General features: G+C 39.1%; 1 protein-coding gene across 14 annotated transcripts in view; it reads left to right on the top strand.

The window, feature by feature from the left end:
- Positions 1-18,226, top strand: part of LOC105466614 (teneurin transmembrane protein 3) — a 2,765,046-nt gene that overhangs the window by 1,302,485 nt on the left and 1,444,335 nt on the right. The window lies entirely within an intron of this gene.

Genomic DNA, 18,226 nt, shown 5'->3' with positions numbered 1-18,226 from the left:
GTGTCCATTTGGAGCGTATGGTTCTATACTCTCCTGTTTTATAGCCTTTACCGTATTTCAGTTGTTCATTACCATATGCTTCCAACCCAGGAGCTGAATAAGAACAGGAGCAGTATCTTTTGACCTTGGGTACCCCAGCATCCAGCAGGAAACTGGCACGTTTTAGTAGCACAATAAACGTTGATGAAGTTCTTGATGGACTCACTTTGATCCAAGATGACAAGCAAAGTTTTCTAATCACCACAGGCATGAAAGAAGGTTGATTATAATTTGGGATACTATAAAAAGAGTCAAGCACTTGGAAGAAAGGAATACTTTTTCCTGTTTTTTTTTTTTTTTTTCTTTTTCCTCATAAAATGCATAATCTCTTTTCGTTTTACATTATAATCAATAACAAAATTGTGGTCAACATTAGCTGAAGATATGATTACTTGTAAAGGAGTTATTTTATAAAAATTAGTAATATTTAGCTTGTTAATTAGAATGCCACAAACATATCTAGATGATTATGTGTATAAATGAGGACCTTGCATGAGCGACCCAGAAAAATCTTACGACTTCTTTTGAGACAATTAGTTATTCAGGTATTGCTTTTCAAAAAATAATATATGGAGCATGTTTTGTTTGATTTTTAAGTATATTTCTATCTACGACAGAGTTACCTCTTTCGGTTATAACATAGCATAGGTTAAGTAATAAATAGCAACTTAGATACTATGGTCATTGAGCCACAATTTCTAAATACCTGGTATGCATGCTTCCAAGGAATGTTTAGTAAGAGACAGACGATGTAAAAATCAGAACTTTAAGATGTCCATTGGCCAGGTGCAGCGGCTCACGCCTTTAATCCCAGCACTTTGGGAGGCCAAGGCAGGCGGATCACGAGGTCAGGAGACCCAGACCATCCTAGCCAACATGGTGAAACCCCGTCTCTACTAAAATTCAAAAAAAATTAGCCAGGCATGGTGGTGTGCACCTGTAGTCCCAGCTACTTGGGAGGCTGAGGCAGGAGAATCGCTTGAACCCGGGAGGTGGAACTTGCAATGAGCCGAGACTGCACCACTGTACTCCAGCCTGGGCGACAGAGCAAGACTCTGTCTCAAAAAAAAAAAAAAAAAGAAAAGATGTCAGTCAACAACTGTTCATCTGTCTAGGAATTTATGCCTACTTTTCTTAATGTAATTTACATCTTTATCACTCTTTGGAGAAATAGGTAAGTTGATCACTCACTGTACAAACTATTTGTTTGGCCCTTAAGCAACATTTGATATTTATATCAAGTTAAACGGTTAGAGAGGTAACTCTAAGAGGAATTCTCCTCCTCCAAGTTGACAGGTGCCTCCTCACTGGTTGCCCCCTCAAGATATTCAGAGTTCCTACAGTAAGAGTGTAGGAAGAAGGTGAGCCCTGCTCCTCCCAGAGAAATTAGCTAGAGACCCCAGCAACCAGAATGTTATTAGCAAGTGGGCTTAATTATTGTTATCCCTTTCATCCCATAATTTTAGATTAAAAATTGGCCTTTTCAGGGTCGGGGCAGTGGCTCACACCTGTAATCCCAGCACTTTGGGAGTTCAGTGTAGGAGGATTGCTTGAGGCCAGGAGTTTGAGATCAGCCTGGGCAACATAGCAAGACCCCATTTCTACCAGCAATTTAAAAAATTAGCCAGGCGGTGGTGGCCCACACCTGTAGTCCCTGCTGCTCGGGAGGCTGAGGCAGGAGAATCATTTAAGCCCAGAAGTTACACACTGGAGTGAACTATGATTGTGCTACTATACTCCAGTCTGGGCAACAGAGCTAGACCTAGTCAGAAGGGAGGGGAAGTTAAGGGAAGGGAGGGGACAGGAGGGGGAGGGGGAGGGAAGGTGGAGGAGAGGTGGAAGGGAGTGGGGGAAGGGAGGGGGAAAGGGGAAAGGGGAGAAGGGGGAAAGAGAGGGGAAAGGGAGCGGAAGGGAGGGGAAGGAAGGGGAGGGAAGGGAGGGGAAGAGAAGGGAAAGAGAGCGAGAGAGAAAGAAAAAGAAAGAAGAAAGGAAGGAAGGGAGGGAGGCAGGAAGGAAGGAAGGGAGGGAGGAATTGTATTTTCAGAAAAGTTTCCCTCTGTGCTTAGGAAGAGCAATGAAGAATTATGACATTTTTCGAGATGCCTCTGTATTATTAAAGAGATTCTGCCTATCCTGCAAACCTGATTTAACTGAGGCAGAAAGCAATTTTCTAAGATGCTTTAATTCTTTATTTACATTCACTTGGACCACTGGAATTGATTTGTGCTGCTGTTGAAATTCTAATCATATTCAATATTCATGTCTTCAGAATTTTAGAGGAATAAATATATTCACAGAAAACTTTGTCCCATAGTGTCTAATGTATTCTCTTGTTAGTAGGTTAATACAACCCAATGTGGGTGTTAAAGAAACATTTCAAAGTTTATATTTCATTTTAAAATTAGAAACATTTGAAAGATTTGCACCATTCAAATGTTACTATGGTAAGGAAGTATTTGTGTGACAGCAGAAAGGGTGTCATGTTTACCATTAGAGGCTGGTTCAAAAATCATCTTCAAGTTATTATGAGGGTTATTTCTGTCTTCAGCAATTTTGTAAGCATTAGGCATGTTTATTTTATTTTTTTTGCTGTCACTATTCAGAGTCATTTTTATTATGAATTATGCAGTATCATTTCACAATGAATTGTACTAACAGCCTTTGAGAAGCTGCAAACTGTTTCTCCAAAATTCTGTGTATCTCCTTGCTATAACTCTGTTAGCTTCACTTCCTTGTATTTACAATGTGAGACAGTGTTAGTTGTGGCAAATCTACATTATGCAATCATTTTGGTTGGGGCTAGATTGTAAGTGGGTATCATCTTTATCAGGTGTCTCAAAAGATAAAAGAAAAAAACCCTGAGAATTAGCCTTCAAAATAGCCAAGGAAAATCTTCAATTGTCAATGTTCTTTAGAAGAAATGTGTTTTAAAATCTATTTTCAGGATTGTTTATTGCTTCTCAATAAAGAAGGAGTACAAAAGAATCACAAATAGACCTCAAATGGTTAGCATAGCTCCTTATATTCTCATACGGGGCACAGCTCTTGATGGTATTTAAATGTGTCATTTTCATCACTTACCTGTTTTGCCCTTTTGAATTATTTCACAGTATTCTCTGCTTTGAAAAAGCCCATTCCCTCACACATCAACCTCACCACCCCCGGCTTACTGGAAATCTTACCTTAGGAAGCGTGTTATCACAAGGTTATGCTGGTCTCAGATCAGTCTTCCTCAGTCCCCTCTGCAACTCCTGACCTGATGTATTATTCAGAGTATTAATATAATTTTGAAAGGCTTACATTTCCGGGACTACTTTATTCATCTTGCAGGAAAACAGCTTTCAGCTATTTTCTTCAATTACCACATTACATAAGAATTAGAAAGCAATTATTATTGTTCTCATTTTATCATTGAAAAGGAAGAAATGTGTACATGTGCATGTTCGTATCAGTTTTACAAGTTCCAGTGACCAATCAATGATAGGTTCCAGGAAAGAATTCACAGGTGTCTCTATGGGCGTTTCAAATGTGCCTCAAACTGTCCCTGCCTTTACTAAGCATCTCATTGGCATTCATTTGAATTCCAGGTGAGTTTGGACTTGACTTTCAATTCTATCTCGTTCTTTTTAGCCTAACCTCACCCATAGCCAATAGCTGGCCTCTTACAAAACATAACTATCTTCTGAGAGAAGCAAAGTGCCTCCACCAAATCCATAAATGCCTCTGTGCCTGTTCTGTTCCCCTTCCCCCAGGCCTTTCAGCCCCAAGGAAAGGAGTAGCACCATCTTTTGCTCCAAATCTCATTCCTTGTTGCCTTATCAGGAAACTCAGTTCAGCTCCCGGCTCTTTCAACCTCGGTGTCATCAGTGCTTCTCTCTCCCTCATGACTCCCTCTCATCACCCTTTGAACATTCTGAAAACCAATTCTTAAATCTAGAGCAGTGCAGAAATATCTCACTTGAATGTCACAGCAATACTAGGAATTAAGCAATGCAGGTTTTATGCATAAAGAACATTAAATTCATAGTAATTCGGCGAAGACGGCACGATTCCTAAACAACAGATGAGAGTAGAATTTAGATCTTCCTACCCCTTCTCCAATATTATTTACAAATCAGTTTCTAGATGTTGGACTGTTGTTTGTCACATTCTATAATGAACTGTGTTTCATGTACAGTAAAGCGGAAATATAAAATTACTATAAAGGGCAAATTCACTGTTGAGACCTGTTTTAAGTAATGTGTTCTATGTTGCCTGGCCTTTACCCTAAAAAAACTGGGGAAGAAAAGGAATGTGTAAATTTGCATTTCATTTACATTAAGAATAATAACTTTCTCAAGAACATTTTAGAAAGGAAACACAAATTTTTTTTTTAACCTCTTTGTCTGCCTTTTATCTACTTGGTTTATTTCATTTTCAGGGCAAATCAAAATTGAATGATCCTTCCGTTTTCCTTACTCCTAGTGATTACATTGCATTTAGTTTTTTCAACTGTGAGTCTTCTTACATATAATTGAAAAACATACTATTTGGAAATATAATTTTCATTATTGATTGCATTATTATTATTTTTTTACTAATCCTTCTTTAACTTGTCTTCTCATTCTTTTATTGCTCTCCCTAATTTCTTTTTCTTTCTTCTTCCTTTCTATTTCATAAAGTATGGTTTTCCCTCTTTTGATTTTTGCTCGTGGAGTCTATCTCATTTTTTTACTTGCAATCTTGGTTACAATCTTCTTCTTTTTTTTCTTTGGAGACAGAGTCTCACTCTGTTGCCCAGGCTGGAGTACAGTGGCATGACCTCGACTCACAGCAACCTCTGCCTCCCTGGTTCCAGTGATTCTCCTGCCTCAGCCTCTGGAGTAGCTGGGATTAAAGGTGCTTGCCACCATGCCCAGCTCATTTTTGTATATTTAGTAGAGACAAGTTTTTATCATGTTGGCCAGGCTGGTCTTGAACTCCTGACCTCAAATGATCCACCCGCCTCGGCCTCCCAAAGTGTTGGGATTACAGGCATAAACCACCGCACCTGGCCTACAACCTTCTTGACTGGTCTACTGAGTTTAACTTTTTAAAAAAGTAGCACTAAAACTAATATATTATAAATGCAGTCGTTACCTGTTCTCTGTATTCTCTATCATATTAATTCCCCTTTTAGTAGTATCTTTGTCCCTTAAGGCTATCTTTCTTGTGAAAATGAATCAAGAAAATGGTGGAAAATTACAGAATAAAATGGTTAGAGATGTTCTGTACAAAATAGGATTACAGATTCATAAAACATTAAACATGGGAGGGACATTTAAAACCATGTGGTCTAAATCTCTCATGATTCAATAAGCCAAGATCCAGAGAGGCTAAATGATTCATCCAAGGTTACTGAGTGCTGGCACTAAGGACTCAGATGGTGCAACTCCATGTTTAATACTATTTCTAGCACTCCAGGCATTCTAAGGGAATTTTTTATGAAAATACTAATTTATAAAAGAGTGGCATTGATGCCAAGGAAAGCTTAGGACTTACAGCAGATAGTAAGTATTACCTCCCCCAAAAAGTAAGGCATATGATTGTTGAATTATGATCATACTCAACTTGAATTATGATCTTAACTCAAAGTAGCAGAATTTTATATACGTGATTTTAAATGTTGGGATTCAAATGGCTTTAACAACTTCAGCCAGTTTACCCCATGAAGTGCCGGGTCAGGACAGGAGGCGTGTGGCCTCACAGTGCTTTACTAGCCTTGCTTGCCGCAGAGACCTGCTTTCAGTTGTTCTAAGCACGATTCTCCTTCGTGGTCACTGACATCCGCAGGGGCCTGGTTGCAATGCTAATGGCAGGTGGACACAGGGGATGTGTTCTGAAAGCTAAGGGGGAGGTAACATTGGACTCAGCAAGGAAGTCGTTTCTGTTTTCATACGTGCTCTTGATCAACTCATCAAAACAGAGAAAAGTTCATGTAGAACACATTTCTGATCTTTGTGAAAACATAGGCATTTACCTCTGGCCGGTTGGGTTGAACTCTAACCTTAGAAACTACAGTATGAATGCAGTCAGGAAAAAAAATCCAGAGAAAACTTGTCTTTCTCAGTCATGGATGACAAAGGATTCCGGGCAGTTTATTCAGTTCTGTCAAAATGATCACTGAACTACTAGCTTGCTCAGGCCTTCCATGCAGACCCGAGGCTTCGGTCATCCATTCATTCCCACCCTCTCATCTGTGCCTTTGGAAAGTGGAGCTCATCTGTTTGGGTTTTTCCTTTTTTATCTTTTAATTTCCTTTTTTTTTTTTTTTTTTTTTGAGCTCAACACTTCAAAAGTTTAAAATGAATAAAGGAACAAGGAGTTGCCACTAATTATTTAGCCCAAATGAGATGGCTAACAGTTGTTGCGCTGAATAATACTTAGATTTGATTGGAGTGACAAAATGTTTCTGGCAAGTAATTGCAATTTTAGTATTTATAATAACGGAGAATAAATGCCCCCCCCCCCACTTTGGGATCATTTAAATGTGAACAGAATTGATTACATACAAGATGTTCATAAAGTCCTCATACCACATAAAAAACTCATTAGCTTTGAATGAAGGCCTGATAGAGGAAAACCGAAAACACGACACAGAGCCATGCTGTGTTGCATTTTAATACTGCCAAATTGATCGTTGATATTTTAAAAATAATCTTATTCATGGTATGTCATTTCAGGATGGTATCATCGCTTGTCCTCCTTTGGTAGAAGCATATTGTTGAAGATATATGTGAAGATGCTTATTAGATTGCTAATTATCTGAAATTGACATATATATGTAACATACATATATATGTAATGTCAATTTTAAAACAAGGCAAGTACAAAATTCAATACTATTGATTGCAGTTACACAAAAACAGTATGTTTAGGACAATAAGCTGTGACACTTAGTGCTTTGCAATAATTAATCCTAGCTTCAAATCAATCCATTTATAACTTACTTCTTCTTCCGCTTCAACCTCATGGAGGGCAGAGAAACCCTCACAGAGTCCGTTTTCCATTTTCCACTCCTCCTTTGCTTGTCTGCTTTCTTGGGTTACTAATCCTACATGCTTTTTCTCTCAATTTACATATTATGTTCCTCAATAATGTAATCCCTTTACTTCCCTTGTATAGCCTTCAAAATCCCTGGTACTAATTTGATAAAAAACTATCGAGTTTCCCACTAATATTTGTTGAGTGCAGATTGCAGTGTATACATTAAGTCCATTATTATCTCAGTTAATCCTCCCAACAACGATATGAAATTGATGCCATGACACTGACAGTATTCTAGTAGATCACACCTATGTAGGACAGGCAAAACTTCACCTTTACCCTCTTAGAGTTTGTCAGCTGGGTCTGAGAATTAAATTGACGTCAGACAGATCAACATGAGAAAAGCATGCAGATTTATTTGATACAAGTTTTCCGTGGCATATAAGCCTTCATAATGAAGACCCAAAGATGAAGTTAGATTGAACACTTATGTACTGAACTGGACAAAGACAAGCAAATTATGAAAATATGAGAAGGCAAAGGGACTTGGGCCAGGGGAGTTAATTGGTGGAGAAATTGCCAGGAAGACAGGGGTTAGTGTCTCTCTGGTTTGTACAGATTTCTCTTGGCCTAAACCATTCATCCTTGATGATACAAATGATACTTTCCTTCTGGTGTAAGGACATCTTTCACATGAAAATTTCATTTTCTGTTTTTAAGGAACAGAAGGAAGGTCAGAATGATCTCCTTGCACATGCTATTTTTCAAGTGCCTTTAACTCAAAGTAATCATTATGCCACGATGGCATATTGGGGTGTGGACTATTCGAAATCCTTCAGTTGTCCTCTGAGACCACAGCAGATACTCTAACACCATCTTCTCACAATGCAGATTCCAGAAGCTCACCCTTCCACTCAACAACTTGGCCTGGTGTTGTAGGCAGCTCCCAGGTGATGAGTCTATTACCCTCTACTATAAATCTTGCCCACACAAGCTACCTTGGCACTTCCCTCTCCCCATGAAGTTGGAAACATAAGAGATTTAAGAGATTCCTATGCCGTTACTGGTGCTCACGACTGCATGAAGGCCGTAAGGTCTCCAGATATCAAAGACGCTTCTTGGCTTATGACTAACTCACTGATTCTCAGGGCAGACGCAAGATGGAAAGCCAGCCCATAATTACGTTCCCAGGGCACTACACTGCATAACAGTAAGACATTTGTTTATGGCACCATTTAATTATTATATTCAAGACACCTGCATGTTTTACTTCCTTTCCTAGGATGTGCTATGGAATAAAAACCTCTAGTCTCCAGAGTCCAAATTATTTTCTTCTAATCTGGGATTTGGGGTGTCCTGCAGGTAGGGTTTCGAGATAATGAAGATGACAGAGAAATCCTTCATGTAAATTTCAGAGTATTTCGATCTAGAAGGCAATTTAAAATGTGGATAAAGGGGTCTGTAAGCTAGAACAAGTAAGACACAAAGGGAAGCATGAGGGCAGATGTGGACACTGAAACATAAATGACAGTGCTGAGGCAGCAGATTGGCGGTATGTAGGAACCAGTTCTTGGCATCATATGTGACTAGTGTTTCTGTCTCTGGCCAAATATCATGTGCGGGCATACCTTGTGTTTTTGCACTTTGCTTTATTGTGACTCACAGATATTGTGGGTTTTTTTTTTAACAATTTGGAGTTTTGTGGGAAACCTGCATCGAACAAGTTCATTTTTTCAACAGCACGTGCTTACATTTTGTCTCTGTGTCCTATTTTGGTAATTTTCACAATATCACATTTTTTTTTCATTATTATTATCTGCTATGGTGATCTGTGATGAGGAATCTCCAATATTACTATCGTAATTATTTGGGGGCCCCATGGACCGCCCCCACATAAGATGGTGAACTTAATGGATAAATACTGTGTGTGTGTTCTCTCTGCTCCACTAGCCATTTCCCCATCTCTAGACCTCTCCTTGGGCCTCCTTGATCACTGAAACACAACAATATTGAAATCAGGCCAGTCAGTGACTCTACAGTGGCCTCTTTTTTTTTTTTTTTTTTTTTTTGAGACGGAGTCTCCCTCTGTCTCCCAGGCTGGAGTACAGTGGGGGGTCTCAGCTCACTGCAAGCTCCGCCTCCCGGGTTCACACCATTCTCCTGCCTCAGCCTCCCGAGTAGCTGGGACTACAGGTGCCCACCACCTCGCCCAGCTAGTTTTTGTATTTTTTAGTAGAGACGGGGTTTCACCGTGTTCGCCAGGATGGTCTCGATCTCCTGACCTCGTGATCCGCCCGTCTCAGCCTCCCAAAGTGCTGGGATTACAGGCTTGAGCCACTGCGCCCGGCTGTACAGTGGCCTCTAAGTGTTTAAATGAAAGAAAGAGTTACAAGTCTCTCACTTTAAATCAAAAGCTAGAAATGATTAAGCTTAGTGAGGAAGGCATGTTGAAAGCTGACACAGGTCAATAGGTAGGCCTCTTGTACCAGTTTGCCAAGTTATGAGTGCAAAGGAAAAGTTCTCGAAAGAAACTAAAAGTGCTACTCAATGAACATACAAGTGATGAAAAAATGAAAGAGCTTTGGCCGGGTGCAGTGGCTCACGCCTGTAATCCTAGCACTTTGGGAGGCCAAGGCGGGTGGATCACGAGGTCAGGAGATCGAGACCATCCTGGCTAACACAATGAAACCCCATCTCTACTAAAAATGCAAAAAACAATTAGCTGGGCGTGGCGGCGGGCGCCTGTAGTCCCAGTTACTTGGGAGGCTGAGGCAGGAGAATGGCGTGAACCTGGGAGGCAGAGCTTGCAGTGAGCCGAGATTGTACCACTGCACTCTAGCCTGGGTGACTGAGCGAGACTCCGTCTCCAAAAAAAAAAAAAAAAAAAAAAAGAGCTTTATTTGCTGATAAAGTTTGAGAGATCTGGATAGAGGATCAAGCCAGCCACAACATTTCCTTAAACCAAAGCCTAATTCAGGGCAAGACCTAACTCTCTTTAATTCTATGAAAGCTGAGATTGGTAAGGAAACTGAAGAAGAAAACTTGGAAATGAGCAACTTCATGTTTGCTTCATGACGTTTAAGGAAAAAAGTCATCTCCCTTCATAATATAAAAGTTCAAGGTGAAGCAGCAAGTGATAATGAAGAAGCTACAAGTTATCCAGAAGACCTAGCTAAGATCATTGATGAAGTTGGTTACACTAAACAACAGATTTTTCAGTGTAGACAAAACAGCCCTATATTAGAAGGAATGCCATTTAGGACTTTTGTAGCTCCACAGAAGACATCAGTGCTTACCTTCAATGATAATGAGCTTCAAAAGACAGGTTAACTCTCTCATCAGGGGCTAATGCAGCTGGTGATTTTAAGTGAAAGCCAGTACTCTGTTATCATTTCAAAAATCCTAGAGCCCTTAAGAATTATGCAAAATCTACCCTGCTCATGCTGTAGAAATGGAACAATAAAGTCTAGATGACAGTACGCTGGTTTATACCAGGTTTACTGAATATTTTAAGCCCAGAGTTGAGACCTACTGCCTAGGCAAAAAGATTCCTTTCACAATATTACTGCTCATTGACAACGCACTTTGTAACCCAAGAGCTCTGATGGAGATGTACAAGGAGATTAATGTTGTTTTCATGCCTGCCAACACAACATCCATTCTGCAGTCCATGAATCTTGACTTTCAAGTCTTATTATTTAAGAAATACATTTCATAAGGCTATGCCTGTCATAGAGAGCTATTTCTCTGATGGATCTGAGTAAAGTAAATTGAAAACCCTCTGGAAAGGATTCACCATTCTAGAGTCAGTTAAGACATTCGTGATTCATAGAAGGAGGTCAAAATATCAACATTAACAGGTTTTGGAATAGATTGATTTTGACCCGCATGGATGACTTTGAGAGTTCAAGAGGGTCCACCTGCTCTCTTCTGTAACCTACAGGGTCACTTTGAAGGCTAGCTGATATTTATCTATTCTACACTAATTCCGAGATGTCCAGATATGCACGAATAGATAGACAATGGACAACTATGCTAAGAACTGACCATGGAAATATGTATAGATTAATGCTTTTTAATCTTTCCAAGACCCAGTTTAGAACTCTGAGGCTAAATGAACAGGGCTGATCTAATGAACTAATGGATTATTGTGGTCACAAAGTTTCTAAATGCATTATGATTTTGTCCCACGACCCTATCCAGAAACAAAGATCAGTACTTGAACTACCTGAGTAAACGCCAATATGTAGTTTAAATTGAGAAATAAAAGGTCTTATAACATGCTTGTTTTGACCTTCTCCTTTTACGGAATCCAGTAGATTCTGAACAATCAGTAGCATGATACATTGGTTCAACTACATGTAACATGAAGGACTAACTAAAGCTCCATCAGTTGCAATTTGTTCTCTGATTTACAGCACTGGCATTTTTATACTTCTATTCATTGGATTTCTGAAGAAAGACTGGCTATTTCAGTCAAGGAAACTTTCCAGAGCCTGCAATGGCATTTTATCTTGGCTCTGCATATTTTGCCTGGACTCTAACCAACTATACGCATTTGAAACAGATTTATTGATTTGGCTTTTTGTAATATCTTGTCATGGGAAGAGTGTTAAGCTGGATCCCACTTCTGTTTGTGTACATCTCAAGAAAGTCCTCCCCAATGAAATGCATTGACCCTCTGTGGGGAAAAATTCCTATGTATCAAGCACAAGTTTGAAGACTGGCATTGTACCAGTTTGGGTCTTCCAGGAAACAGATGACAAAATGGGATGCTATGTGCATAAGATTTATTGAGAACACATCTGTGAAAGATAAGTAAGGGAGAAAGCAGGAGTGAGCAAAAAGAGCATTCAGCCCCCGGTGCAAAACTGATACCTTTGAAAGAAAGAAAAGTGTGGAGAACGGAGGACTGGGTAGGTGGGGCCTCAGCGGCAGTGTAGCTCTGAGGCAGTCTCAGCCATCCTAACAGAGAGCCCTAAAGCGAAGGGTGCCCCTTGGAGGCAGCCACCACTGGGCAGAAAGAGGCAGGTACTTTACCTGCTGTGTTCAGACATCTGCTGGGAGTAGTAGTTCAGGGAAAACCTGGGATGAGTGTGAACGTTCTAGTGAATCCCAGGGTTTCAGCAACTGGAAGCTTATTGGCTACACAATTTTCTTTGCTGGATCTCTCTTGAATATTCGGAAATCTGAGCGGTGCACCTCTCCAGCTGACATGAACTTATCATGTTTTTAGCTGTTACGGAGAGTGTCTTATACAAAACTTTTAAAGTAGACATTTTCTCCAGTATGAAAGATGATTAAAAGCCTAGCTACCCTAAACAAATGATGGGTGTCTCCCATGCAACTCCAGACATAAAACCTAGAAATACAGTCAGCCCAAGGCTAAATGGTAAGTTATTAAAGAAGAGAAACCATCTTTGCTTCTCCCAATGCTTAGCAAAGCCCTTAGTATATATTACAGTTGCTCCTTGTATTTCTGTTAAAATGAAAAACAGTTAATAGTCATTCTTACTTCATTTTTGGAAGAGTTCACACTATTTAAAAAAAAAAAATCTAAGGGCCAGGCGCAGTGGCTCATGCCTGTAATCCCTGCACTTTGGGAGGCCGAGGCGGGTGGATCATGAGGTCAGGAGATTGAGACCATCCTGGCTTACACAGTGAAACCCCGTCTCTACTAAAAATACAAAAAATTATCTGAGCATGGTGGCGGGCGCCTGTAGTCCCAGCTACTCGGGAGGCTGAGGCAGGAGAATGGCGTGAACCCGGGAGGCGGAGCTTGCAGTGAGCTGAGATCGCGCCACTGCACTCCAGCCTGGGAGACAGAGCGAGACTCCGTCTCAAACGAACAAACAAACGACAACAACAAAAAACCCACTAAACCCTTATATGCTGCCCTCAAAATATATATATACCTTGACAAACATACCTTTATCTAAAGTGGTTCCAAGTGTCACCAGTATGCCTCATGCTCGTAATTTGAGAACTTTAATACAAAATAGGCTATAAATTATATTAATTATCTTTATTATCGCTAATTCCTCATCTTTGATTCATGGCAAAGGCTGTTGTGATGAATGCCTGTTCTCATCAAACTTGTTCTAGAAACAGACTTTAAAAGCAAAGTAGGGCCTAGAGGAGGGGTAAATGAAATCAGGTGAGATAATCGCCTATGATCCACTGGGTACCATAGCTATAGCTCAGATATACAAGTCAATTTCAATTCTACTTGCTTCTTCCAAAATCCTTTTTCAAAGAAAGGATTTTCACGTAATTTCACCTAGAGGGCTTCACTTACATTTTACTGTAATATCAGAAAATGAGATCCTTCTTTGTTCTGATCGAAGAACACATATATCTAGAGAAGAGGTTCTGGAGAAGTCTTCTGAAATGGGTTACAATGTCTGAGGTATAAGCAGGAACTTCAGATTCGGTTAGAGTCTTCCTTTACATAGACATCTAGGTATTATATTTCTTGTTTAATTTTTTTCAAGCAGAAAATGTTTGTTGTGGTTAACATGTTTGGATTCTTTTTAAATGAAGGGAAAACAAAACACTATAAATGTCATAGAAACAAAGCTTAAAGAAAAGAAAGTCAGGAAGAAACTGAAGGCTAAATAAATTTTTAAATTAATTTATGTTCTATTCATGAAACATTCCAGTCATTTCTGATAATTGACCTTGAATGATGTGAAAATATTTATATTTCTTTACGTTAAGAAACCTCCTTACCTATCTTTATTTTTGTTTGTTTGTTTGTTTTGTTGAGACAGAGTTTCTTTCTGTCGCCCAGACTGGAGTGCAGTGGCAGGATCTTGGCTCACTACAACCTCCGCCTCCTGGGTCCAAGCAATTCTCACGCCACAGGCTTGTGAGTAGCTGGGACAACCAGTGTGAGCCACCATGCCTGGATAATTTTTGTATTTTTAGTAGAGATGGGTTTCGCCATGTTAGCCAGGCTGGTCTCGGACTCCTGGCCTCAGATGATCCACCCGCCTCAGCCTCCTAAAGAGCTGAGATTACAGTTGTGAGCCACCGCACCCAGCTTATCTTTAATGTTTACTCTGGGTCTAGTTCATCAATTGAATTTATGGAAAACTCAATCAAAATAACTAATATTTTCTGTTTGGATAAAATTGATTTTATTTTTTACATACATTGACGGAACAATTTACTTGAAACATTATTCAAGGTGCTTAAGTCCACAATTTCTCTTTGGCTTAATGTACTATTTTCTTTCTTTTTCTTTTCTTTTTTTTTTTTTTTTTCTTTGAGATGGAGTCTTGCTCTGTTGCCCAGGCTGGAGTGCAGTAAGGCGATCTTGGTTGACTGCAACCTCCACTTCCCGGGTTCAAGCAGTTCTCCTGCCTCAGCCTCCCAAGTAGTGGGGATTACGAGTACCACCCACCATGTCTGGCTAATTGTTTTGTATTTTTAGTAGAGACCAGGTTTCACCATGTACACCAGGCTGGTTTCCAACTCCTGACCTCAAGTGATCGCCCGCCTCAGCCTCCCAAAGTGCTGAGATTACGGGAGTGAGCCACCGCGCGGCCAACAAATTTCATAATAGAATAAGATGACAACCAAAAAAATGCTGTTCCCTTTTTACAGACCTGTCTTTAGGTCCCTGAATCTATGACTCTGGGTGCTTGAATCTACCTCCTTCCCTTTTTAAATATGTTTCTTTTAAAACAAATATTAAAACCTTCCCATTTAATCCCATTGTTCTATCATTTTTCCCCTTTACTAAAAACTATCTCAAATGAATGTAATTTCCTCATTGTCTACATTTTTAAGGAGTTTTTCCTTAACCCTCGCAATCAAATGTTTTCTTCTTTATGTATTCGCTGCTAATCAAGAAACGCCACCTCCTTTTTCTCAGTCTCATTCTCATAAGCTTCCTTCAGTATCTCATACTGTTCATGCCCCTTCTTTCTTCAAAAACTCCCTGTGGTTTCAGGGACCCTGTAACAATTATATGACACTTCCTTTTATAACATCTTCCTGGTGGCTTCCTTTTATAACATGTCTCACTGGTCCCAATTCTCTGTAATTGAACATTTTCTACTCTAAACATCATTTGGCATTCAAAGTCATTAAAACGATATTGCGCCACAAAAATGTGTTCACTTACCTGAATGTGCTATTTTTTGTTCTAGGCACCAATATACTGCAAAATTTACACCCTTAAAACAGACTGATGCCTTATCTTGATCAACATTCTCCATTTGGAAAGCAGGATCAGTCCTATAAGCAAAGCACACTTAATAATAATTATACACACACACACAGATCTCCAAGCTCTTCCTCAGTGGGTAATGACAACATATTCAACATTTACTCCCCTTTTCATACCTACCATCAAAGATATTTCAGACACTAGGGAGCAATTAATTACACTAATATAAGTACTCGCTTATAAAGCTATAGACCAAATAATTCATGGTCTTTAGAAACTCTCCCCCAAAGACTCAGTGTAACCCTATCGGCCTTTTTTAAAATGGTACATTTTCATCTTGGGCACTTGAAATTGGTAATTCGTCCCTATTCTGTTTATCTAAACGCATTTAAAATGGCTTTTCTATTTTTTGCTAATTAACAAAGGACTTTGAAACTCTCTGTTACAGTGTTTGTTTATAGCCCCATCAATTTAATGCTGTGGGGATGATCAAATTTTTACAATGGGGTTGTTGTTGTGAACACACAAGGATAAGGGGGAAGAAGGAAAAGTGCAGTGTGGCGCCTAAAAAATGCAAACACAAATTAAACTTCTTTAATTTGTGTGGGGGGGATAGATAAATAATGATTTGCAGCCACCAGGGATCTCAGATGGCTTTGTTCATATTTTAATAGTGTACTCCTCTTTGCAGTCTGAGTAATTAAGTCTTATGACATTCCAGAAACCATAAATCCTGCTGAGATGTTTAAGTTTGGAACAACCTCTTGATGTACAATCAAATAATAAAAATAAAAAAGGACACTTCTCCGGTTCTTAACAAGCTGTTTTGCTGTTACTTCTGAAACACAATTGCATGTGGCCCTCTCAAACTGTTTTGTCTCATTGTTAACTAGAAGCTCCTTTTGAAATTCATTGCCTTCAATTACATTTTTTAAAAGAATTTTAATTGCATGGCTGTAAAGAATAAAGATGCTCTAGGCTCCATTTGTTTATCATGGAGGGGCCTAAAAAATGAGGACAGAGCTTCCCAGCTCATGCAGGGGTTGCGGAGAGAGGGAGATGACTTTTAATTCGACAAGTTCAGAGAGATTTCTTAGTTTGACGCGCTCGGTAGGGGGTCTTTGAGCGCCTGGCAATGCTTCAGCATTCTGAGCTTTGAAAGTCTTTCCCTGCAGCAGAAATTGTATCAAAAGCCAATGATAATATTCCCTGCAAGGTAAAGCACCCTATTGAAGATTTCGAGAGCTGTTTATTTATTCATCACAGTTTTCCTTTTAGGACATATCAAGCATCTAGGTAATAATTCACATAGATGATAGAAAATGCAAAAAAATCCTCCTCATTAATCTTTCACCTTTTCCTTCTTCTACTTCACTGTAGGCCACATGTAGATATAAAATGGTCTTTCTGCTTGTCCCAAACATAAATATCTTTATTCTGAATCTCAGTTTCTTCCCCTCTCTTTCCATTTTTAAACAAAATTGTCATTTTAGTCTACCTTCTACCACCAGCTGAGCATATAAGATGTTGATGGCCATTTCCTCCTGCTAAATCCTCCAAGTGATTAATTAATTTTACAGAAGTATGTTCAGTGTCTAAGGCGTTTTTTGTATGTTGGTATTTTAAGTATGTTTCAGAAAGCTGTTTTCAAAGCAAATGTTAACAATCGTGTTGATCTTTGAAGGATATACATATTTTAATATTTTGTATTATATTTTGTACACATGGTAGGAAAAATACATTTCACTCTCTTTCACTGTTTCTAGGGCAGAACTGGGAGTAAGGGGCCATGACAACCTTTCTCTCTTGTGTCGTCAATGTCTGCTATCAGTTTGGCAGAATCAGTGAAGACAAAAACCATTTCCCCTTGTTTTGTTTTATTTTTTTCTTTCATCTTCTATGGCATTAAAAGTGACCTTGCCTTGAAAATACCGGTGAGGGACCACAAGGGAAGCAGTTGCCATAGAGGAGAAAGTTTTCTTTCTTGATTTCTTGTGTTTTTTTTTTTTTTTGGTTTTTTTTTTGTTTTTTTTTTAACTATAGGGGCTTGAGGAGAGTGCATTGCTTACAATTGCAGTTTTTTTTTTTTGTTTTTGTTTTGTTTTTTAATGGAATCAATGAAGGAAAACTATGCATGCAAAGAAACTTGGAAAAAATTCAGTACCTCATCATATTTGGGCATATATAAGTACATTTCACTTTACAGACATAAACCAGGTTGTAGATTGCATTTAAATATCAAAAGTATGAGAGGAAATCACCATGCCGAGTAGCCATTTCACTGACAAAATATCCATAGAATAGCATCAGCAAATATTCCATTCATCCATTAATATTAATTGAACTTCCACCGATTGCAAAGCAAGGCACAAGGCATCATACAAACACAGGCATGTCATTAGGATTTCAGACTCTCTAGTTGGTTCATGAGCATTTTTCCACACGGGGAAGAAGAGGACCAAGGTTAACCCAAAATGACATAGCCCCACACTGCACATAGTACAAAGAAGCAATTATTCATTGTCAGGTTTGGGAGGATGATATTTTTGTAGTGATATTGGTGCGCTTTAAACAAAGATACAGTCATTTAGATATGAATTGGGCACCCAGCATTGGAACTCCAGGGAACTTGCTTCCTCTCTCCACTGCTACGCTATCCAGTGTTTCCAACACAGTCCATAGCACTGTGTTCTTCTAGTCCAGGTCTTGTTCTTAGACTAATATTAAGTTTGTCTCTCTCAAACTATTCTTGGGGTGGTAGAGTTAGTTGTTTGGGTGCCTCTTTATGCCAAATGAACATAATTATCTACCCTTTCAAACTGACTAGTTGTCACTTGAATAAGTTCTATTTAAGTAAATCTAAAATTAACATATGGTTTGTGATTAACCTTACCTTATTTCACATTTTATATTTATCTCTCAGTAAAATAACTGCGGAGATCTAGAACCAATTTTGAACGTTTAAGCAATCTCTATTTCAAATTCAATTAACAATACAGGCGA

Source organism: Macaca nemestrina, chromosome 3 (genome assembly GCF_043159975.1).
Source record: "Macaca nemestrina isolate mMacNem1 chromosome 3, mMacNem.hap1, whole genome shotgun sequence".
NCBI lineage: Eukaryota > Metazoa > Chordata > Mammalia > Primates > Cercopithecidae > Macaca > Macaca nemestrina.
This window is presented reverse-complemented; position numbering and strand designations above follow the sequence as displayed.